General features: G+C 41.6%; 1 protein-coding gene; it reads right to left on the reverse strand.

Moving 5' to 3' along the window:
• LOC136332101 (sialic acid-binding Ig-like lectin 5) overlaps positions 1-25288 on the reverse strand; it is a 192424-nt gene that overhangs the window by 42710 nt on the left and 124426 nt on the right.

A 25288-nucleotide genomic window follows, 5' to 3' on the forward strand; every position in this document is an offset into this window, starting at 1 on the left:
TCGATTTGAGTATAGACTAGAAGACAATGTGATGATGGAAGCAGAGATGGGAGTGATACACTTTAAGGATGCAGGAAGGGGCCACAAGCCAAGGAATACAGGAGACCACGAGAAGCTGGAAAAGATACAGGAACAGATTCTCCTCGCAGAGGCTCCAGAGGAACCGGCCCCTCTGATGTCTTCACTTTAGCCTCGTGGAACTGATTTTGTATTTCTGAATTCTATATATAAATACATTTCTCTTGTTTAAGCCAGTGAGTTTGTACTCATTTGTTATAGCAACCCTAGAAATCTAATACATAAGAGTATAGAATATGTCCCCTAGCCACACCTGCAAGGCTCTGGTATAATTACAGTGGATTACAGCTGAGAGAAGACAGGAGAGCAATTTGAAATATACAGCACCCACAGCTACAGAAAACATGAAACAGCCCAGCTCCTAGGCACATCAACATAAAACCCTACACTAAAGGTACTATGGACCTCAGTTCCTACTCCTCCATGCATTGTGTCTGGCTTTCAATAAAAAAATTTTCAAGGCATGCCTAGAGACGCAACTAAACAAAGCCAGACAGAACAACTACAGGAATGATTTATGAGAACTTTCTGTGCTCTGCTTTATTTTATTTTATTAATCTTATTTTTATTAATTTTAATGCAGTGACATTGATAAATCAGGGTACATATGTTCAGAGAAAACATCTCCAGATTATTTTGACATTTGATTATGTTGCATACCCCTCACCCAAAGTCAAATTGTCTTCCATCACCTTTTATCTGGTTTTCTTTGTACCCCTCCCATTCCCCCTACCCCCTCTCTCTCCTTCCTCGCTCCCTTCCCACCCCATACTCCCCCCCATTACCATCACATTCTTGTCCATGTCTCTGAGTCTTATTTTTATGTCCCATCTATGTATGGATTCATATAGATCTTAGTGTTTTCAGATTTACTTATTTCACTCCGTATAATGTTATCAAGGTCCATCCATGTTGTTGTAAATGATCCGATGTCATCATTTCTTATGGCTGAGTAGTATTCCATAGTATGTATGTACCAAAGCTTTTTAATCCACTTGTCCACTGATGGACACTTAGGCTGTTTCCAGATCTTCGCTATTGTGAACAATGCTGTCATAAACATGGGGGTGCATTTCTCCTTTTGGAACAGTTCTATGATGTTCTTAGAGTATATTCCTAAAAGTGGGATAGCTGGGTCAAAAGGCAGTTAGATTTTCAGTTTTTTGAGGAATCTCCATACTGTTTTCCACAGAGGCAGCACCAGTCTGCGTTCCCACCAGCAGTGCAGCAGGGTTCCCTTTTCTCCACATCCTCACCAGCACTTGTTCTCTGTTGTTTTGTTGATGAGCGCCATTCTGACTGCTGTGAGGTGATATCTCATTGTGGTTTCAATTTGCATTTCTCTAATAATTAGTTATGTTGAGCATTTTTTCCTATGCCTATTGGCCATCTGTATGTCCTCTTTGGAGAAGTGTCTATTCATTTCTTTTGCCCATTTTTTGATTGGATTGTTTGTCTTCCTGGTGTTGAGATTTATAAGTTTTTTATAAATTTTGGTTATTAACCCCTTATCATAGGTATTGTCAAATATGTTCTCTCAATGTATAGTTTGTCTTTTTATTCTGTTCTTGTTGTCTTTGGCTGTGCAAAACCTTTTTAATTTGATATAGTCCCGTTTGTTTATTCTGTCTTTTATTTCACTTGCCCGTGGAGAGAAATCAGCAAATATATCGCTGCGAGAGATGTCAGAGAGCTTATTGCCTATGTTTTCTTCTAAGATGCTTATGGTTTCATGGCTTACATGGAAGTCTTTCATCCATTTTAAGTTTATTTCTGTGAATGGTGTAAGTTGGTGGTCTAGGTTCATTCTTTTGCAGGTAGCTGTCCAATTTTCCCAACACCATTTATTAAAGAGGTTGTCTTTATTTCATTGTATGCTCTTACCTCCTTTGTCAAATTTCAGTTGTCCATTGAGCTGTGGGTTTATTTCTGGGTTCTTTGTACTGTTTCATTGATCTATGTGCCTGTTCTTATGCCAGTACCAGTCTGTTTTGAGTACAATGACCTTGTAGTAAAACTTGATATCAGAAAGTGTGATACATCTCACTTTATTCTTCTTTTTTTGAGATTGCTGAGGCTATTCGTGTTCTTTTTTGGTTCCATATAAATTTTTTGAATATGTTATCTATATCTTTGAAGTATGTCATTGGTATTTTAATTGGTATTGCATTGAATTTATAAATTGCTTTGGGAAATATAGACATTTTAATGATGTTTATTCTTCCTAACCATGAGCACGGTATATGCTTCCACTTGTTTCTATCTTCCTTGATTTCTTTTATCAATGTTTTATAATTTTCTGAGTACAAGTCTTTAGGCTCCTTGGTTAAATGTACTCCCAAGTACTTTATTTTTTTGGTTGTAATAGTGAAGGGGATTGTTTCCTTAATTTTTCTTTCTGACTATTCATTGTTGGTGTATAAAAATGCCTCTGATTTCTGAGTATTAATTTTATATCCTGCCACTTTGCTGAAATCATTTATCAGGTCCAGTAGTTTTTTGACTGAGACTTTAGGGTTTTGTATATATAATATCATATCATCTGAAAATAATGATAGTTTTACTTCTTCTTTTCCAACTTGAATGTCTTTTATTTCTTCTTCTTGTCTGATTGCTGTGGCTAGGACTTTCAGGACTATGTTGAATAAGAGTGGTGAAAGGGGGCACCCCTGCTTTGTTCCTGATCTTGAGGGTATTGCTTTTAATTTTTGCCCATTGAGTATGATGTTGGCTGTGGGTTTGTCATAGATGGCTTTTATCATGTTGAGGTATGTTCCCTGTATTCCCACTTTGCTGAGAGTTTTGGTCATAAATGGGTGCTGGATTTTATCAAATGCTTTTTCTGCATCTATTGAAATTATAATGTAGTTTTTCTCCTTCCTTTTGTTTATGTGATGAATCACATTGATTGATTTGCAAATATTGTACCAGCCTTGCCTCCCCAGAATAAATCCCACTTGATCATGGTGTATGATTTTTTCCATATATTGTTGGATCCGGTTTGTTAATATTTTGTTGAGGATTTTAGCATCTATATTCATCAGGGATATTGGCCTATAATTTTCTTTCTTTGTGTTGTCTTTGCCTGGTTTTGGAATCAGAAGTATGCCACTTCATAAAAGGAGTTGAAAATCTTCCTTCCTCTTGAATTTTTTGAAATAGCTTGAGAAGGATAGGAGTTAGTTCTTCTTTGAATATTTGGTAGAATACACTTGTGAAGCCATCAGGCCCAGGACTTTTCTTTTTTGGGAGTTTTTTGATAACTGTTTCTATCTCATTTGGTCTAATCGGTCTGTTTAGGTCAGTGTTTCCCAACCTTTTTTGTGCCATGCCCCACCTTAACCTTTCTAAAATTTTTATGTCCCCCCTATATAACATACATAATTTTTAACATTAAAAAATTGATTTGTTCACTTAATAAACATAAATGATAGGTTCTAGGAAGAAATCACTATGAAATTGTTAACAAAACACAGTAAGTAAAATTTCAAAACATATAATGAAAAACAGAAATTTAAATTCCAAATAATTTTAATACAGATTTTTCTATATTAATTTATTATTTTAATTTAGTGTGATCCTTGCGCTTGATGCTTGCTGCACAAGATTTTATATTAGGTTCCAATTTGGTTAGCTTTAGTCTCAAGTCTCCACATTGTGTTATATCCAGCCGATTTCTTTTTTTTTACCAGTAAATCATTTACAGCACTAAATCCACATTCAGCTAAAAATGAAGATGGAAATGGTAGCAATAGTTTTCTTGCACATTTGGTTGAATTTGGGTATTTGATTTCTGTTTCCTCACAAAGCCATGCCATCGCTCTTTGATATTAAATAAAGCTTTAACTGACTCATCATTTTGCAATTCTGCGAGTTCTTCTTGATACTGCATATTTGATATATCAGACAAATCCACTAACATTGGCTGCATCATCCCTGTTGGGAAATCAATTTGTTTTAAATCAGAAAATCTTTCTTTTAAATCAGCCGATAGAATATTCAAATGATTGACAATAACAAGTAAAGCGGTATCAGTTACTTCACATTTTTGGAGCCAATGAAACTGTTTAAATTTTTTGTTGTTAATATGTTTCTGACATAACTCAATATTGGTAATGAAACCAAATATCTTTGCTTTTGCATCGACAAGAGTTTTATATGTTCCTTGAAGTTGCTTATTTAATATATTTAGTTTTTCAAAGATATCGGCTAAATAACTCACAAATGCTTTACCATCTATTGTTAACAGATACTTCATTTCAGGTTTGTCGCTTAAAAAATCACTAAGAGTATCAAACAGTTCCATAAATCTTTTCAAACAGTTTCCTTTAGATAGCCATCTTACTTCAGTATGAAGTAAAAGTCTCACATGGTCTTCATTTTGTTCTCCACAAAATAGCTTGAAAAGACGCTCACATTTGGCACTAGCTTTAATAGCATTAACACACTTTATTACTGTATATAATACTTCATTCAGAACAGGCGTGATGTTTTTAGCTACCAAGTTTTTCCTATGAATAACACAATGCACAAGAATCATTTCTGGATTTGCATCTTTCATCAATTTTAAGCAGCTATTTTTCTTGCCCATCATATTGGGAGCATCATCTGCAGCGCAAGATGTTATATTTTTCATTGATATATCATTGACATCTAAGTAGTTTTTTAGCTTATTATATATATCTTTGGAGGTAGTGGTGCTTTCTAATCTTTTACAGAACAACATTTCTTCAGCAAAATGTCCTTTATCAATATATCTTACGTAAGTTATCAATACTGCCTCACTGTCTCTCAAAGTTGATTCATTCATTTGCAAGGAGAATTTTCTTGTTTTCAGCTTTTCAATAAGTTGTTTTTCAATATCCTCACTCATTTCGTCTATTCTTCTGCTAACAGAATTGTTACTGAGTGGCATAGCTTTTACATCTTTGTCATCTTTTTCAAGAACCGTTTTAAGAAATGCTGATATTGATGGTTTTATTAAATTCTCTCCTATAGTGTGATTTTCTCCAGTTTTAGCAATGAATAAAGAAATTTGATAACTAGCCTCAAGAACACGATTATTAGTTGAAGTATGAGCAGTAAATAGAGACGTTAATGTTGTTCTTTTTTCAAAATTTTTCTTTAAAGTTTTAAAGTAACTCAAATCTGAATTAATATGAGCACTATGTTTCGCCTTCAAATGCGCCTCAAGATGACCTCGTTTCATTGATTCGTTGGTCAAGCATTGCTGGCATAAAAGACAAAAAGGAATCCGCTCATCGTGAACAGCGGGTATGAACCCAAATTTTAAATATTCCTCCGAATATTGACGAGTTTTTTTCTTGCTTGCACCACTCATTTTACTATGGGCTATAATAAAAATAAGATCAATTAAAAACTAATATTAAAATATGTGTTAAAATATATTCAATGTGACATAGAGTAAACGTATACTAAAAATTCATATTTATTTAAATGTATATAACACATTTACTACACTACCACCGCAAATCAAAAGGTATCTATATTTTTTCCACTTGACAAAATTTTCTGGAAAGTTATGCTTCTAAAATTAAAATTGTCTTGCATGCACTATTGTAGCCCCAATAATGTTTATAAAATATTATTGCTTTCTAGCCCCGATGCAAGAAGTACTTAATAAAGAGTTTAATATTGATAAAAATAAAATCAAATACTTACCAATTATATCTATGCAATATATATATGTATATTTATTAAATCAATGAGCTTTTACAACAGTTTTGACTGACGCTTATTTCAAATTAACACCAACCGAATGATGTGAAACACTACAGAAGTTGCGATGGGCCAATTAGGTGAGAATAACTGCGTTGTTTAGCGAGTTTTTAAAACATCCGTGGTTCCCCGCTGCAGATGGCATGCTCCACGGTGAACCCAGGACGAAGTTTACTTGATGACGCCAATCACCCAATTGATATTTTGGTCTCATCAAATGAAATTATACTTAATAATTATTTAAGAATTGCATTTTTTGTTAAATTTGGCACCGATATCTAGCATTGCATTTAAATGGCCTGGGGCGAAAGAGTTAAAATCATGTCGAGTCATTTTCAAATTGCCCCCCTTAACTATCGAATTGCCTCCCTGTGGGGCATAGGCCCCATGTTGGGAAACACTGGTTTAGGTTTTCTGATTCTTCCAGATTGATTTTTGGAAGATTGTATGTTTCAAGAAATTTGTCCATTTTATCTAGGTTGTCTAGTTTCTTGGCATACAGTTCTTTATAGTATTTTCTTACAATATTTTGTATTTTTGTTGTGTCAGTTGTTATTTCTCCACTCTTGTTTCTAATTTTATTTATTTGAGTCCTCTCTGTTTTTTTCTTGGTGAGTCTAGTTATAGGTTCATCGATCTTGTTTACCTTTTTAAAGAACCAGCTTCTAGTTTCATTAATCCTCTGTATTGTTTCTTTAGCATCTATATCATTTATTTCTGCTTTGATCTTTATTATTTTCTTCCTTGTACTAATTTTGGGCTTTATTTGCTGTTCTTTTTCTAGTTCTTTTAGATGCAGGGTTAAGTTATTTATTTGAGCTTTTTCTAGCTTCTTAAAGTGTGCCTGTAGTGCTATGAACTTTCCTTTCAGTACAGCTTTTGCTGTGTCCCATAAATTTTGAGTTGTTGTATGCTCATTATCATTCGTTTCTAGAAATATTTTTATTTCTTCTTTGATCTCATTCTTAATCCATTTGTTATTTAACAACCTGCTATTTAGTTTTCATGTGTTTGAGAATTTTTGAGTTTTTCTGTTGTGGTTGATTTCTAGTTTCATGCCATTGTGGTCAGAGAAAGTGCTTGATATGATTTCAATCTTCTTAAATTTGTTGAGACTGCTTTTTGTGCCCTAACATGTGGTCTATCCTAGAGAATGTACCATGAGCACTTGAAAAGAATGTATATTCTGCTGCTTTAGGGTGAAAGGTTCTGAAGATATCTATTAAATCGAATGGATCTAGTCTGTCCTTTAAGTCCGCTGTTTCTTTGTTAATTTTCTTTCTTGAGGATCTCTCTAGTGATGTTAGTGGGGTATTAAAATCCCCTATTATAGTATTGCTGTTGATCTCGCCTTTTATATCCATCAAAGTCTGCTTTATATATTTAGGTGCTCCTATATTAGGTGCATAGATATTTATAATAGTTATATCTTCCTGTTGGATTACTCCCTTTATCATTATCCCTTCTTTATCTCTTACTATACCCTTTGTTTTAAGGTCTATTTTGTCTGATACAAGTATTGCTACCCCAGCTTTTTTTTCATTTCCATTTGCATGAAATGTTTTTTTCCATTCTTTTACCTTCAGTCTATGTGCATCTTTTCTTTTAAGGTGTGTCTCTTGTAGACAGCATATGCATGGGTCCTGTTTTCTTATCCATGCAGCTACCCTATGTCTTTTGATTGGATCATTTAATCCATTTACATTTAATGTTATTATTGTTATGTAGTTGTTTATTGCCATTTTATTCTTTAAAGCTGTGTTCCTCTTTTGCTATATTCTTTTCCCTGTTTGATCTGTTTGCAACAGGCCCCTTAACATTTCCTGCAGCATTGGTTTAGTTGTAATGAATTCCTTGAGGTTTGTTTTTTGTTTTTTTTTTTTTGTCTGGGAAGTTTTTTATTTCTCCTTCAATTTTAAATGATAGCCTTGCTGGATAAAGTAGTCTTGGTTGTAGGTTCTTGTTCTGCATTACTTTGAATGTTTCTTGCCATTCCCTTCTGGCCTCAAGTGTTTCTGTTGAGAAGTTGGATGTCATCCTTATGGGGCTTCTTTGTAGGTGATAGCCTTTTTTTCTCTAGCAGCTTTTAATATTTTCTCTTTATCACTTAGCTTTGGTATTTTAATTATGATGTGTCTTGGTGTAGGTTTCTCTTTGATGGAATTCTCTGTACTTCTTGGACTTGTGAGAATTTCTCCTGCATTAATTCAGGGAAGTTTTCAGCTATGATATGATTGAACAAAGTCTCTATCCCTTGTTCTTTCTCTTCTTCTTCAGGAACCCCTATGATGCGGATGTTATTTCTCTTCATGTTGTCACAGAGCTCTCTAAGAGTTTCCTCAGACTTTTTGATTCTCTTCTTTTTTCTCCTCTGCTTTCATGCCTTCAATCCAGTTGTCCTCCAACTCGCTGATTTGATCCTCAGCTCCATCCATCCTGTTTTTAATTCCTTCCATTGTGGTCTTCATTTCTGATATTGTATTTGTCATCTCCAACTGATTCTTTTTTAATATTTCAATATCCTTTTTTATACTTTCTATTTCTTTATTTAGGTGTTTGTAATGACCATCCATTGTTGTTCTAAGATTCCTATGCATCCTTACAATTATTATTTTGAACTCTGCATCCGGAAGTTTGGTTATTTCCATATGACTGTTATATCCTGGCGAGATAGGCCGCAGCAGACACAAAGTGAATTTTATAAGTTTTATTGCAGACCTGCACAGGGACTGCAGGCAACCCATGCAAGGGAGCATTGCAGCCTCCCAAACCTGCGCAGGGACTGCAGGTAACCCACACAGGGGAACACTGCAGCCCCCCAAACCTGCGCAGGGACTGCAGGCAACCCACGCCTCCAAAGAGACTGGAGCACTGCAGCCCCCCAAACCTGCGCAGGGACTGCAGGCAACCCACGCCTCCAAAGAGACTGGAGCACTGCAGCCCCCCAAACCTGCGCAGGGACTGCAGGCAACCCATGCCTCCGAAGAGACTGGAGCACTTCAGCACCCCAAACCTGCACAGGGACTGCAGGCAACCCACGCCTCCAAAGAGACTGGAGCACTGCAGCCCCCCAAACCTGCGCAGGGACTGCAGGCAACCCATGCCTCTGAAGAGACTGGAGCACTGCAGCCCCCCAAACCTGCACAGGGATGCAGGTAACCCACACAGGGGAACACTGCAGCCCCCCAAACCTGCGCAGGGACTGCAGGCAACCCACGCCTCCGAAGAGACTGGAGCACTGCAGCCCCCCAAACTTGCACAGGGATGCAGGTAACCCTCACAGGGGAACACTGCAGCCCCCCAAACCTGCGCAGGGACTGCAGGCAACCCACGCAAAAGAGCACTGCAGCCCCCCAAACCTGCACAGGGACTGCAGGCAACCCACGCCTCCGAAGAGACTGGAGCACTGCAGCCCCCCAAACCTGCGCAGGGACTACAGCCCCCAAACCTGCGCAGGGACTGCAGCTCCGAGCTTCTAAAATGGCTCCTTTTTATAGGGTGGCTATCTAGGATGAGCAAGCATCATACAGAAGCTGATGTGGCTGTTAGCTATTGGCTAGGGAGGTCGTGCGCAGTTACGGGGGGGGTATTACTCAGTGAAGAATTTCAAACATAAACTTCTGATAAGGGTCTCTGACTCCATGCAGGATGTTGCTGAACTCTTTGTTCTCAGCATCACAGGGAACTTGTACACTCTTGGCAGCCCCAGCATGTCAGTACTCCTTGAATCTAGCAATGACTCAGTTCATTTCCTGGGTTTTTTACTTGTGGTTTCATTTGGATTGCACTTCTCTGTCTTCTCATTATGTCTGTGTGTTTAGGTGTTTTGTTTGCAGAGCTGGTTGAGTTTAGGCTTGGCCCACTGTAAGACCAGGAGCTGCCATCATGGCTATTCACATGCAGGTTCCCATTGGATTCGGGCAGACAGTAAAGAATTGGCGGAGTCGGATGATGGTGGACCATTCTGTTTATTGGTGTCTCACCAAGACAGGCAAGTCACAAGAGAATACAAGGGAAAAGCAGAAAACCAGCTTTTCCCATGAAGGGCAAGGGATGAGGGAGACCCCTGCAATGGTGATAGCAGGAACTGAGATAGCAAGCTTCCAGTATGCCCCACTTTATAGTGTAGAAACCAAAAACCTTTAATCCAATACACAAACAAGGAAGTCTCTGATATAAAGTCACTTATCTGAGGCATAATGGGATTCCTTATGAGAGTGTACCACCCCACATCATGCAATCAGTCAAGGGTGTGGGGAAAAGCTTCATCCTAAAACTAAGCCTTAGGCTATAATAACCTGGCCTGCTTACAGCCTGTCCCCCACACTCAATACAAACTATAAGCGAGCAAACAGATATATTATATTTAAAAACATATTTGACCAACACCCACCATACTCCAACTCTGCCACTTTTTTACCGTCTGCCTGAATCCAGTGGGAACCTGCAAGTGAATGGCCATGATAGCGGCTCCTGTCCTTACAACTGGCGTCATTTGCAGCAGGATTCAGAGATCAGTATGGGGCCGCCACCCTTGAGGGGTGGGGTAGAAGGCTGGTTGCTATTCTGGCTCCCCATGGCTGTCCTTTTAGTGGCCATGGGCTGTGTGTTTTTTGTTGTTGTTTTTTTTAATTTATATTTATTTATTGATTTTTAGAGAGAGAAAAAGGGGAAGAGGGAGGGAGAGACAGAACCATCGATATGCGTCTGTATGTACCCTGACCAGGGGCTGAACCAGCAACCTTTGCCTATTGGGAGGCCACTTTAACCAACCAAGCCATCTGGCCAGGGTTGCGTGTTTTTTACTCAAGAGGAAACTAGGAGTTCTGTGCAAGAAGCTGCCTGAGGTTGAAAGCTTCAGTATGAATTGCAAATCGAATGTCAGAAAAGGCTGGAATTGGAGCGAGCACTGGAAAAGGAATTACTGGTTCCGAGTTGCAATTTGCCCTGGAAGCTGAATGTTTGCACCGGCAGTTGTTAGAGAAACAACTATGAATTCAAGAGCTCGAGTTTCAGCTTCTGGCCAAAAGCTGTTGTAAGATACCAAAAAGCTGCATATTAATATTAATATTCTGGGAGAAAAGGTCAGGCTTTCCTGTCTTTTCTTTGGAAAATGGAGGAAAAGGAATGTGGAGGTTCCCTGACTTATAAGAATCATTTGGTTTTAAGTTCTCTGAAGAGATTTAGGGTATCGGAAGAACTCCCTTTCCCTTGCAATAAGAGACAAGATTTAACGTACCATCCTACAATGATCCTAGCTCTCCCTCCCTTCCTAGAATCTGAGATTAATGTGTACCTCTGGGCACAGGAAGAGAGATAGATACTAAAGGTATTTGTGAATGACTTTGATTGTATTACCTTGAAAGTTTTCATGTTTCTTGTAAATTCCCTAGACAAATGTTAATCTTGTTAATGTAATGTAAATCTTATTAAATGTTATTATCTTGTTAATGATTGTGTCATGCTGTCATGCCCCCGAACTTGTACGTCAGGAGTCGGGAAACTTTTGGGCTGAGAGAGCCATAAACACCACATATTTTAAAATGTAATTTCATGAGAGCCATACAACAACCTGTGTACATTACACATCATTGAATAAAAATTTGGTGTTGTCTTGGAGGACAGCTATGATTGGCTCCAGTCACCCGCAACCATGAACATAAGGGGTAGGAAAAGAACGGATTGTGATTCATGAGAATGTTTTATATTTTTAATGTTGTTTTTTTTTATTAAAGATTTGTCTGTGAGCCAGATGCAGCCATCAAAGGAGCCATATCTGGCTTGCGAGCCATAGGTTCCCGACCCCTGATTTATGTGGTGTTGGGCAGATAAAATGTATTATGCTCACTTTGTAAAAGATGATGCTGCCCACGTGGAAGCCATTTCCCAGGTGATATTAATGTGTGTTGAGAATCCTTGTAGCCTGGGGCTTGGTTTTGGGATTAAGCCTTTCCCACCCTTTTTGATGTGGGGTAGTACAATCTAATCATGCCTCAGAGAAGTGACTTTGTATTAAAGACTTCCCTATTTTGCTGGGGTCCAGCCCTGGGGGGATCCAGGGGTCCCACAGGAGGAGACAGCGTTGGCAAAATCGAGCGAGAGAGCCAAATTCTTTTCTTTCTCTTTATTTTCTGGTTAGCATTTACTGCCAGGCATCTCTCTCAAATGCTAGTATAGGTCCCTTTTTATACACACACTGAGTTACAATTATATGGTGTTAATTATTGCTTTTGTTTCACTATGTATACATGTTTCCAGATAACAGTTAATTTATATTTATAAATCACAAACCAGGTAGCAAATCATTCAAAATACAAAATAACTTGAATAGCGATAACAACATCGGTAAAAGCTTTTAAGGTATTAGTACTAATAGTTAACTAACTTTACTGCTGTTGTGAGTTAAGGGGCAGAGAGAGATTAGCAGACGAAATCATTAAGGACTAACAATGGACCACCGCTTGCTCAGGTAAATGGCTTTGAGTTTATGCAGTGTCCTACTTTTTCTCACAAGATTCTAAAAGGCTTGCCTATAAAGAAATTGACATAACATTAAGAATAGCTTTCACCCAAAGATATACAGAGTGCACTTGCAAGATAGCCTAGTAGCAACATAAGACATTAACTGTTATTATTTCTATGGATTCCCCTACATTTCTCTCATTATCAAAGAATTTTGGAAAGTATATAAATCTCATGAGAACATCTCATTGAGAAAGCCTAGCAATTGCCTTTAGTCAAAAGACAATTCTCTTAGTAAAACATTCTTTTCTTGCTGACTGCGCTCTCATCCTAGGCCACACAATGGGCCATTCTACTATACCTTACCTAAGATACTATTGTCTAGTCAAATATTACTTATTTATTATATTTAAACACTAGTTAAGTTCTAACTCTATTCTTCTCAGAGTGTACCACTATCTGCAGATCAAATAAGCAAGAAGAAAGGAATGTTTCTCTACTCTATCACATGAAAAGGCTAGGGAGGAAAAATGTTGAATTAAGTGAAGGCCGAAAGGTGCTCTGTGCACAGCCACTGCCTCCTACCCATTTACAAGTCACAATTTATTCTTTCTAACATGATTAAGAAGGAATTCTCCTACAAACTTAACCCTTTACAAGGGATATCATAGCCAGCCTCTTATGTCTATGAGCCCAGTTCAAGGGGCTTACAGGCTTTTCTGTGGAACTCACACCCTCTGTCTCATTTCCAAAGAAATCACTACGAATCTACAGGGAAAGCACAGTACTATTATCCCTGTGCCCTAAATAATAGCACACACCCAGAAAAGGGGGGATATAATGCCAGATTAATTCAAAAAGTCAAAGTGGGAAGTATCGTGTCTCTCCTTTGGGTGACTTCGTCAACCCGCAGCCATTGGTCTTCTCTGCTGTGACCTTGTCAGCCAGCAGTTGTGGGTCTTCTCCTGCTGTGACCTTGTCAGCCAGCAGTTGTTGATCAGCTCCCGACACTATTTTGTATATTGGATTAAAGGTTTGGATTTCTACACTATAAAATAGGGGCAGAATAGGAGCTTGCTCTTGGTTCCTGAGATTATGATTAGAAGAGAGAGCAGAGAAAGGCCACATAGAAGAGGCCAGAAGAGGCAGCCAGGATGGATAAGTGTTGAGTAAGAAGCCAGTTAGTGCAGAGTTTGTGCAGGGAGAAGGGAAAAGATGGGGAACAGAGGTGAATAAGTCTGGTGAGCTAGAAACCTTTGATTCTAGGAAACTTGGATTAAGTCAGTAGCTTTGTGAGCACTGAATGTGAGTGGGTTTTGGAGCCCAGTGTATGTTTTTACTTGCCCGCCAGGTGCAAGCTAGGATTAAAGACTATGGCCCACCAGTTTGTGGCTCCGTTGTTTCTTTACCGACTGTCCAAATCCAATGCAAACCTGCATGTGAATGGCCATGATGGCGGCTCCTGGCCTTACATGTGGTCAAAGGGAATATAACTGTTGGAATCCATGGGAGTCCAAAAAGACCAGAGTAACAGGCTTTATTGAATGAAACAAAGGAACCCTGCTGGGCACTTCTCCTGGGAGAAGAGCACTGGTTACAAACTAGGGGTGAATTTTATAGGGTTTGGGAGAACCTGAGGGGGTATTGAGTCAAAAGTTCTGGTATGTTCCCCTTTATGGTTTTACAATTTCAGCTCCCTGAAACTCTTCTGCCTCAGGGGTGATTATCCAGTAAGTAAGGGTGAGGTTGGGAAGCCAGGTGGGACAACAAAAGGATAATCGGAGTTCTGGTAAATTCATATCTCTATCATTTCTCAACTCTGTGGTATGATAAAAAGGAAAAGACGTGGGAGGAAGGAAAGGGTATGGGGGCAGGAAGGAGGTTTGTCTCGGACCAGCCATCTTCTGGAGCTACTTCCTGCTGTTATCCCTATTGGGGGCCTCCTTCATGAACCCCCCCTTGGGGTAATTGGAGTAGGGGTTGTAAAAGCATTTGATTGTAGGTAATCCAGGAGATTTCTCTCATTTGAGCCTGCAGGAAATAAACCTTCAACTTTAACCACAAACCAGAAGCTGGTTGGAGTAAGGCATGCCATTTTTCTACTTTAGCAGCAGTGGGAGTTGTCAGGATCACAGTGTGTGGACCTGTCCACGTGAAAGTCAGTCCTTGGGTGATGTAATATTGGAAGTGTCTCTTAAACAGTCTTTTTTTTCTCTTTTTTTTTTTTTTTTTTTGTATTTTTCTAAAGCTGGAAATGGGGAGGCAGTCAGACAGACTCCTGCATGAGCCCGATCGGGATCCACCTGGCACACCCACCAAGGAGTGATGCTCTGCCCATTCGGGGCGTTGCTCTATTGTGACCCTTGGACAGTCTTTGAACAGTTTGCTCAGTAACCTATAAATCCAGCAAGTACTTAGTGAAAGGGTGGTTACATTTCTATACTTTGTTATTAGAGTTTAAGTCCTAGTAACCACTGCTTCTAGCTGGAATTAGCAGCAAGTCCCAGCCTACAATAGGAATGGGGCATTGAGACAAGAGGAATAAAGGAGATACTATACATTAAATAAAGCAAAAAATTCAGACTGTCAGTACCCACACTAGAGATCTTTAAGGGATAAAAAAATTTTAACTATTCAGGCAAGGCGTAGTAGATGGTCCTTGTGTTTACAAGAAATTATATCAGTTTATCTGCTACTTGGAAGAAATACCTTAGGCCCCTGAACAATGTCCTTGGGCCGTCTGTGGTAATTCCCAGCATGCTGGGCAAGGTCAGGTCACAGGTAGCTGGAGCAGGGCTGGAAGAGACTGAATCCTTCCTCCATGGAGCAAGGAGGGCAGCTTACCATCTCATGTCCCTCTTTCCACAGCAAAGGTGTGTCAACTGGTGGGGCCGGGAAGCCTGGCAGGCTTCAGGTCAATGACTTTTCTTTCCACTCTGGGGCAGGGCCCTAATGGAATCCTATGAAGCTTTAGGGCACTGGAGCCTTTAAGAGCGTATGCCAAAAGCTGGTATTTCCTGACTTCCTCTGGGCTTTATTTGCCTATTCTGTTACTTCCTTGGCCATTATACACCTTAAAAGCTATGCTCAGAAGATCTCACTTAGGTGCTTGACTAAGAGAGCAAAATTGGGAATCAGGTGTTTAAAGAAGCCTATTAGACCAAGGAATGAAAGGATTTGATTTGTGGTAGTAGATTGTTGGAGACTGCGGAGGGCCTGAGTTCAATCTAGGATGAGACCTCAGGTGGTGGGGGTTAAGGTGATGCCCAGATAGACTACAGATTAAGAGTAAAGTTGAGCCTTAGCAGAGAAGACACGATATCCCTTCACAGTAAGGAAGTTAAGAAGGGTGGCGGTGTGTCTCCTTGAGGCAGGCAGGGAGGGGCTGCAGAGGAGTAGGTCATCTACATATTGTAAGAGAGTACTAGTTTTGAGATTGCATGCTGCTAAATCCTTAGCTAGTTCCTGCCCAAAAAGTTGTGGGCTGTTTTTGATTCCCTGGGATAAGACAGTCCATGTAAGTTGCTGGGCTGCATTAGTGTTTGGGTCAGTCCAGGTGAATGCAAACAGAAAGCAAGAGTCAGGGTGTAGAGGAATGGTAAAGAAGGCATTCTTGAGGTCTAGGACTATAAGTGAGCGGTGCTTGAGGGAATTTTGACAGTAATTTTAGAGATTAGGGACTACTGGATAGAGGGGAACTATTGCCTCATTTATTAGGCATAAATCTTGTATGAGGCGATAAGCCCCTGAAGGTTTTTCAAACAGGAAGGATGGGGATATTGCAGGGAGAGTCCATGGGGATGAGTAAGCCTTGATTTAAGAGGTGGGTAATTATTGGTCTAAGGCCTTAGAAACAGACACAGTTACACATTAAACAAAGACTTTATATATATTATGAATGAAGGAATTTAAATGAGCATGCTTTACTTGTTTCAATTTAAATTATATTAGAGATATTTTCTGACAAAGAGACAAGACAGATTACTTACTCACATAGCTTAATATATAATTCTGCTTTTATGAGTTTTTTGAGACAACAGGAAGTTGCCAGCATAGAGGGGAGGAAGAGAGAAAACAGACAAATGACAGTGTGAATAGCTGGATGGAAAGAAGGAGGGTCAGAATTTGCAGGAGGAAGAGGAGGAGAAGGAGGAGGAATTTGAAGTATTGGTGGTGGCACCATGTGGTCAGAGGAGTCAATAAGATTTATAGCTCTGAAGAGAGGGGAGAGGACGAAGGGGAGAAGGGCATAGCTGTAGCCGAAGTTAGTGGCATGGGAGGATGGGTAAAATACAGCTGAAGCCACAGCTTCTAAGGAGGGGGGAGGGGATGAAGAACACAGTGGAGAAGTGAGGGCCCCTGGCCAGCAGGGGAGCAGAAAGAGAGATTGGTATTTGCAATTGAACGAGAAATAGATTTTGTGAAGGGAGAAAAGGGGGCTCTCGGAGGGAAGAGAACCAAGGAAGAGGTCTGCAGAGGGACCAGAGAGAAGTCCCGAGAAAGGGGTGCCCCCAGTTGTCAGGCAGGAGAGAGAGAGAGTTGGGAGTCTGTGGAGAAGGAAATATTAGGAGCAGAGGTTTTAGGTGAGGTTTCTTTGGCCAAAAAACGGCCTGTGTGTAGAACAAGTGGTATAGAGATTAAGGACAGGAGCAAAGGGAGAAGAAAAACCTGCATGTAAGGAATCTCTGATGTCCTCCCCATTTGGTGGCAAAAGTTGTCAAAATAGGGTATTGTAATGGTAGTAGAAAGCAATTTGGCTAGGTGCCTAGACTTTCAAGGAAGTCTGTAGAGGCAGTCTGCTTGGAGTAGAAACTTCCCAAACTGTGAACCTCAGCGAGTAGAGCGAGTCCCAAAGGAGTAGAGCGAGTCCCGAAGGAGTAGAGGAATCCTGAAGGAGTAGAGGAGTCCCAACAGGTTAGAGAAGTAGTCTCTGAGGCCTGAGATTGGGAGGAGCCCATGTTCCAAGGGGAGCCTGGCTGGATGGTTTGGACTGAGAGGAGACCACAGTAGAGGAGACTGGTGAGAGAAGGGGGCGTCCCCACCTTCAGTCACAGTTCCGAGAGGAGAAAATTTCTGTAGAAAGAGAGTCTCAGACAAGAGGTCATCACCCAAAGGCTGAGATCCCAGGACATAGGAGAGGGGCCTGGCTAGGCACGCCTAGACTTTTGTAGAAGTCCAGTAAAGGAGTAGAGGCAGACCACTCATAGATATGGGGTCCAAAGTCAAAACAATCTGACCAGAAAGGAGTGTTTTTAGAGAGAAATTTGGAGGCCAACCGGGGAAGGGGAAGGGAGAAACTTTTTACCTTTCTGGACCAGCAGGGGTTCAGGACAGGGTTAGACTGCCAGCCAATTGAGCTACAATTGCTTATCCAGGCTTTTTTTGAACAGCAAAGGGGGAGCGTCCAGGCAACCAGTACCCCGTCCCGGGTTTCAGCACCAAATGTTGGAATCCATGAGAGTCCGAAAAGACCAGAGTAACAGGCTTTATTGAAAGGAAGAAAGGAACCCTGCCGGGCACTTCTCTGGGGAGAAGAGCACTGGTTACAGACTAGGGGTGAATTTGATAGGGTTTGGGAGAGGCTGAGGGGGTATTGAGTCAAAAGTTTTGGTTATGTTTCCTTTTACGATTTTACGGTTTTGGCTTCCTGGAACTCTTCTCCTGTGGGTGACTGATCAGCTTCCTGGAACTCTTCTGCCTCAGGGGTGATTATCCAGTAAGTAAGGGTGAGGTCAGGCAGCCAGGTGGGACAACAAAAGGGCAGTTGGAGTTCTGGTAAATTCATATATCTATCAATAACCAGCCCCTGAAATATACTCAGCACGCATGATTTGGGACTGCTATGCCCTGTGTCAGCCATATGCAGCCAGCATATTTAACAAATTTCCTCCAATAAAATTCTTCAAAATTCATGCGGACTTGATGAAGTGAGGTGCAGTGCCTTTCAGAATCTGGGGTACGGTACTTTATAACCAAGTCAACAGCCACAGGAGCCTAAATAGTCACCAAAGGAACAGCAGCATCTGAGCGGGTGGATTGGCTTTGAGTCAGCGGAAGCAGGCACTTGCAACTCCTCTTCTGAGGATGAGAAGGCTCAGGCTGAAGTTACCATACACACACTGAGCCCAACCAGTGGTCGCCAAGAAGGTAAAAACCCAGCAGCGAAGAGTCCCTCAGGGGCCACAGCCTCCTGCCCAGGTAATGGAACACTCTGTGGTCCGGCCCTGTACCCAGGCAGAGCTGTTGGAGTTGGGGCACAATTTAGGCAGAAACCTACTGAATCCCTGGTAGCCTGGTTACTACAATTATGGGACATAGGGGTGGATTGCACAAGGCTCTCCGCAACAGAGATGGAGAAATTGCCTGCCATTACCACACACTCCTCCCTGAGGCAGCATCTTCAGAACTGCCATGGCCACACAGGAGACCTTACCCTATTAAAATAGGTGATGGCCAGCATTCGTATGGTCTGGCAGAATGCTGGAGAATTGCCAGGGACAATGAGTCGGTGGCAGTGCTACAGTGGAGACCTTTACTAAAAGGTTCTTTAGTAATTAGGTATGAAGAATGCTGTTTTCAACCCTGGGTCCCATGGGCCAGACAAGGATGTGTTTACAGCAAAAATGAGGGAATTTATCCTTGCTAGTGCCTCGTCAGCTATTTTTGGGTCACTTGTGGCTATCTTGGGCCCCTATGTGGGGCAGCCCATCAATGCAGTTACACAGATGGTAGCAGATTTGGGAGCGCTGTAGGCCACTCAGGATCAGAAAGCAGTGAGGACTGCTGCCTAACTTGCCCCCCAACTAACTAGGAAAATGGGCCTATAAAGGTTACCCGAACGCAGATGTGGGTAGATTCGATTGCGGCTGGCGCAGACAAGGGAAAATTGGATGGCCAGTCTAATAAAATTTTTTTGGAGCTTTGGCGGCAGCTTAAACCAGAACAGAAGTTCCAGCCACTGAGATGAAAGGCCCCAGCAGCTACCAATAAAACTTTTGCAGCTTGGGCAAGCTTGGTTATAAGATTATATGATAGAGACAGCTGAGGGAGAGGAGAACTCCCAAGACCCATTGTACCAGTTTGAGTAGAAAAAGGGCCGAGGGACCCGTCTAACTGAGATGGGCAGGGACCGGAGGCCACACATGGAACTGGCTATCCACTGGTGCCCTTCCAATGTACAATAAGTGCAGACCTTGGTGGATACAGGTGCAGAATGCTCCCTCCTCTACTGGAACCCAGAGCAGTTTGCTGGGACCCCAGTGGCCATAGATGGTTATGGGGGCCAAACTGTTCAAGTGAAGCCAATAACTATTCCATTGGGGATAGGAAGACTGCCTCCTAAGCCATAAAAGTGTATGTATGTCCTATTCCTGAATATATTTTTGGGGTAGATGTCTTGCAAGGACTGTGGTTGGAAACTATAGCGAGGGAGTTCCGGCTGCAGATCGGGGTTGTAAAGGCAGTGTTATGGGGACACGCATCACATTCCCCTTTGCAATTACCCATCCCTCGGTGTGTGACTAACACCAAGCAGTACCGCCTGCCAGGTGGTTATGAAGATGTCACAGTAACAATCCTTGAACTAGAAAAGGTGGGGAGCATCCGGCCAGCACACAGTCTTAATAACTCCCTGGTATGGCCTGTGCACAAACCAGACAGAATCTGGAAAATCACAGTAGATTACAAAGAACTTAATAAAGTTGTTCCCTCTTTGCACGCTGCTGTTCCCTTGATTGCTAACATGATAGATCGGCTAAGCCATGAGTTGAGGACATATCACTTTGTGGCGGACTTGGCCAATGCTTTTTTCTCTATTGATATAGCTGCAGAGAGTCAAGACCAATTTGCCTTCAGTTGAGAAGGGAGACAATGGACCTTTAAAGTGTTACCCCAGGGCTATTTCCATAGCCCCACCTTGTGTCAAGGGCTGGTGGCTGCTGACCTGGTTAAATGGAAACAGCCAGAGGTAGTCCGCATGTACCATTATGATGATATTATGCTAACTAGTGATTCTCTTCCAGAATTGGAGCAAGCAGTCCCTACCCTGCTATCTTATTTGAAAGCATGTGGCTGGGCAGTCAACGAGAACAAATTACAAGGACCTGGGTTATCTGTTAAATTCTTGGGAGTTGTCTGGTCGGGTAAGACAAAAGTTATCCCTGATGCAGTTGTAGATAAGATTCAAGCATACCCCAGTTACAGGAATTCTTAGGGTTGTTGGGGTATTGGAAAGCATTTATACCCCATTTGGCTCAGTTACTATGCCCCTTGTACAACCTTATTTGGAAGACGGTTTGTTGGGATTGGACTGAGCAGGCGCAAGATTCATTAGAAGCAGCTAAGAAAGCTGTCATGGGGCACAGGCCTTGAATGAGTTTGATCCTGTCAGGCCCTGTGAGCTGGATGTTCATGTAACCTCGGAGGGGTTTGGATCGGGCTTGTCCAAACAGACAGGGTGCTTAGGGCAACCCATTAGGTTTTGTTCCCAATTGTGGAAAAGTGCTGAAGTTCGTTACTCATTAGTGGAGAAGCAGCTGGCAGCTGCTGTGTATGCTGCCCTCCTGGCCACTGAGAGTATTACAACCACAACAACAGTAACACTCAAGACAACATACTCTATTGCAAAATGGGTGAGAGATTGGGCGACCAAACCACATAGTGGTATGACCCAAATGTCCACCCTGGCCAAGTGGGGTGCCTATTAGCAACAACGCTGTGCTCTTAGCACCAGCTCATTGAGGGCAGAACTGCAGGAAGTCTTGGGTCCAGTCACCTATACGAACGTAGGGTCAGGTGCGGCTAGGGCTCAGGAGGCAGAACCAGAAGTCAGTCCCTACCAGGAGGGGCGGGTGCCCATCCCCGAGGATGCCTGGTATACTGATGGTTCCAGCAGGGGCCAACCTGCCAAATGGATAGCTATCGCCTTCCATCCGGCCACTGAGACTATTTGAACAGACACAGGTACAGGCCAAAGCAGCCAATGGGCAGAATTAAGAGATGTTTGGCTAGTTGCCCATAATGAACCTTTACCTCTGGTGATCTGTACTGACAGCTCAGCTGTCTATCATGGACTGACTCTTTGGATTGCTACTTGGCACATTAACCAGTGAATGGTAATGCACCATCCACTATGGGGTCAGGCCATGTGGCAGGACTTAAGGGAAATAGGACACCAGAAGCAGGTGACAGTATATCATGTCACGGGCAAGCCCCTCTAGCCCATCCTGGGAATGATGAGGCAGATACGTTGGCAAATGTGCAATGGTTGGAGACTGCACCAGCACCTGTTCCATGCGGGACAGAAAACTATGTGGGCTACAGTTAAGGCTTGGAACTTGCCTGTGTCCTATGCAGAGGTACTTGCAGCCTGTGAGCAATGTGCAGTATGTTCCAAGGAGCCCCCTTGGAGACTACTGGTGTCACCTGGACATATCTAGAGGGGTCATGTTCTACTGCCAAATGGCAGATAGACATCATTGGACCCTTACCAAAGTCAGAAGGGTACCAGTATGCAGTCACATGTGTAAATACTGCCACTGGTCTGTTTGATGCTTACCCTACCCATAACCCTGACCAAAGTCATACAGGCTCTGGACCATCTGAGTGCTGCATATGGGCAACTGCTTGTCCTTGAAAGTGACAATGGTACCCACTTCACTGTTTCAACGGTGAGGCAATGGGCTCAAGAGCTGGAGGTACACTGGAAGTGCCATGTTCCCTACCACCCCCAGGCTGCTGGTATCATTGAGCGGTATAATGGACCCTTAAAGCAGGGACTGAGACAGGAGGGTGATGTTGGCTCCCTTACTGAATGGACACACTGCTTATGGACAGTACTCCGGATTTTGAATGAGAGACCTCGATGGGGGAGTCCAGCTCCAGTAGAGGCCCTGCTGCATCGGGCAGCTGTCTCCATTCAGTTGCAGATATGCACCAAGGACATTTTAGTCAAGCCAGGTTTTGGACAGCAGGGCAATGTGCTCTTGCCTACTCCAACAGCCCTTCTTATAGGCCAATGGCTTTGATGGACTTAGCCTCTCTAATGCTAATCTCAGGAACCAAGAGAGAGTAAGCTCGCAGTCTGCCCCACTTATAGTATAGAAATCTAAACCTTTAAGCCAATCTACAAATAATGAAGTCTCTGATACAAAGTCACTTATTGAGGCATAATGGGATTCCTCATAAGAGTGCACCACCCACATCATGCAACAGTCAAGGGTGTGGGGAAAAGCTTAGTCTTAAAACTAAGCCTCAGGCTAAAACGACCCTGCCTGATTATAGTCTGTCCCCCACACACAATTCAAACTATTAGCAAGCAAACATATATATCATATTTACAAACTTATTTGACCAACAAAATCACATTAACAAAATCTCTCTGTACGCCTAGCCCAAATTAATAAAAATGTTCTTTAAGCTTCCTAAAATATTAATATTAATTTTGTAGCTTATTGGTACCTTAAAATAGGGTAGTAGCTACAACCCAGTCCTATATCTTCTTTAATGAAAGCTATTGCCTGACCAGGTGGTGGTGCAGTAGATGGAGCGTCTGACTGGGATGCAGAGGACCCAGGTTCGAGACCCCGAGGTCACCAGCTTGAGTGCAGGCTCATCTGGTTTGAGGAAAAGCCCGCCAGCTTGAACCCAAGGTCGCTGGCTCCAGCAAGGGGTTACTCGGTCTGCTGAAGGCCTGCAGTCAAGGCACAAATGAGAAAGCAATCAATGAACAACTAAGGTGTTGCAATGCGCAATGAAAAACTAATAATTGATGCTTCTCATCTCTCTCCGTTCCTGTCTGTCTGTCCCTGTCTATCCCTCTCTCTGACTCACTCTCTGTCTCTGTAATAAATAAATAAATAAATAAATAAATAAATAAATATAAATAAATAAATAAAAGCTATTAAGGTAGACCTGCCCACTGTTCTTGTCCATATAGGTTAACATGCTTTTGAAATTTCAAGAGTGAGGTGTTAACCATCAAGAGAGCACATAATCTTGCTAACTATTCTACAACTCAACTCCCCCATACTTTCTCAATCTTCCTAATATGTCCTCCTAATTTCAAATATATAAGAACAATTGCAGAACTGTTATGCTCAGGAGCACCTCAGATCATCTTCCATAACTTATTTCATCAGTTGGGCTTAAATAAACTCTTATAAAAATTCAAGAGAAAAAAAGCATGTGTGACACTTTTTAGTTATTTTTTTTTGAAGGACTGATCTCAACATTTGTATAAATATCAGTCTCTACAAAACCTGAGCCTGCCCTGATGTGGGATCCAAGTGAACAGAGGTACCAGCTCTACCCCCCACTTACCCCAGACCCCTCACCTATTGCAGAGAAGACTGTCTTGTGCAAGCAAAGGGCTAAAGACAGCAGGACTTCCATGGTTGTGCCCCCACAACTCACATCACTGAGCAGTCTAGCAAATCTCAAGCTGGATTATAAAAGAGACAGAAGTAATAAGCATCGGCAAGAATGTTCAGAAAGGGAACCCTTTTAATGTAACTAGGAATGTAAAATGGGGCAGCCACTACATAGATCAGCAGGGCAGTTTCTCAAAAATAAAAACTACAGCTGCCATATGATCCAGCAATTCCACTCTCAGACATTTATTTTTAATAAATGAAATACTTGAAAAGACATATGCACCCCTATGTTCATAGAGACAGTATTTACAGTATCCAAGAGGTGGAAGCAACCCCAGAGTCAGTTGGTAAGTGAATGAGAGAAGAAAATGTGTTACACGTACAATGGAATACTATTCTGCCATTAAATAGAGGACATCCTGCCATTTATGACAGCATGGATGGGTCCTGAGGGCACTGCGCTAAGTGAAGTAAACTAAGCAGAGAAAGACAAATAGCATACCATCTCACTTAAATGTGAAAACACTTTTAAAAATTCAATTCATACATACAGAGAACAGATTAGTGGTTGCCAGAGGCAGAGGGTGGAAGGGTAGGCACAGTGGGTGAGGATGACCAAAGGTACAGACTTCCAGTTATAAAGTAATTAAATTATGAGCATGTAATGTACAACATGATGACTGTACTTAATAATAGTGAGTAGTCATACTATTAGCTACAATAATACAGGTAATATCACTGTGTTGTATATTTGAAAATTGCTAAGAGAGTATAAAGCTAAGAGAGAAAATTGCTAAAAGTTTTTATCACAAAAAAAACAACTGTGTAACTGTGGTGGTAGAGGTTAAGACATTGTGGTGAGCACTTGGCAATATGTGCGTATATTGAATCATTAATTTGGACACTTGAAAATAGCATAATATTATATATCAATTATATCTCAATAATACACATATATACTAAAAAGTAAAATAATAAGAAAACCCACTCAGGCTGCTGGTTTAGATCACCAGGATTAGATCAGAGTGGTCTAACTTTTTAGGCAGAGTTCCCTGTCTGTGCCCTTTCTGTTCCAACATCAGCCTAACAAATTTCTTACATTAAATCCCTGCTGCTGAAATACACAGTGAAATATTTCCATGTTCCTGATTGGCCCTTGACTGATTAAATCTCAAGGCTACAAGAGATGAAATAATTGAGTGTTTGAGTAATTTTAATTGCTTTCATGATAAAACTTTCAGCCAACTAAGAATACAGAAGAATTTCCCTAACGACGTAAGGGGGTGTCTTCAACGTACATTATACCTAATGCAGTAAAATCCTTGTCTAGAAAGGCAATAACCGCCTGACCGGGCATGGCGCAGTGGATAGAGCATCAAATTGGGATGCGGAAGACCCAGGTTTGAGACCCTGCGGTTGCCAGCTTGAGTGCAGGCTTATCTAGTTTGAGCAAAGCTCACCAGCTTGGACCCAAGGTCTCTAGCTCGAGCAAGGAGTCACTCCATCTGCAGCAGAACCACGGTCAAGGCACATATGAAGAAGCAATCAATGCAAAACTAAGGTGTCGCAACGAAAAACTAATGATTGATGCTTCTCATCTCTCTCCGTTCCTATCTGTCTGTCCCTATCTATCCCTC

The sequence above is a fragment of the Saccopteryx bilineata genome, chromosome 3 (genome assembly GCF_036850765.1).
Source record: "Saccopteryx bilineata isolate mSacBil1 chromosome 3, mSacBil1_pri_phased_curated, whole genome shotgun sequence".
In the NCBI taxonomy this organism is placed as follows: Eukaryota; Metazoa; Chordata; class Mammalia; order Chiroptera; family Emballonuridae; genus Saccopteryx; species Saccopteryx bilineata.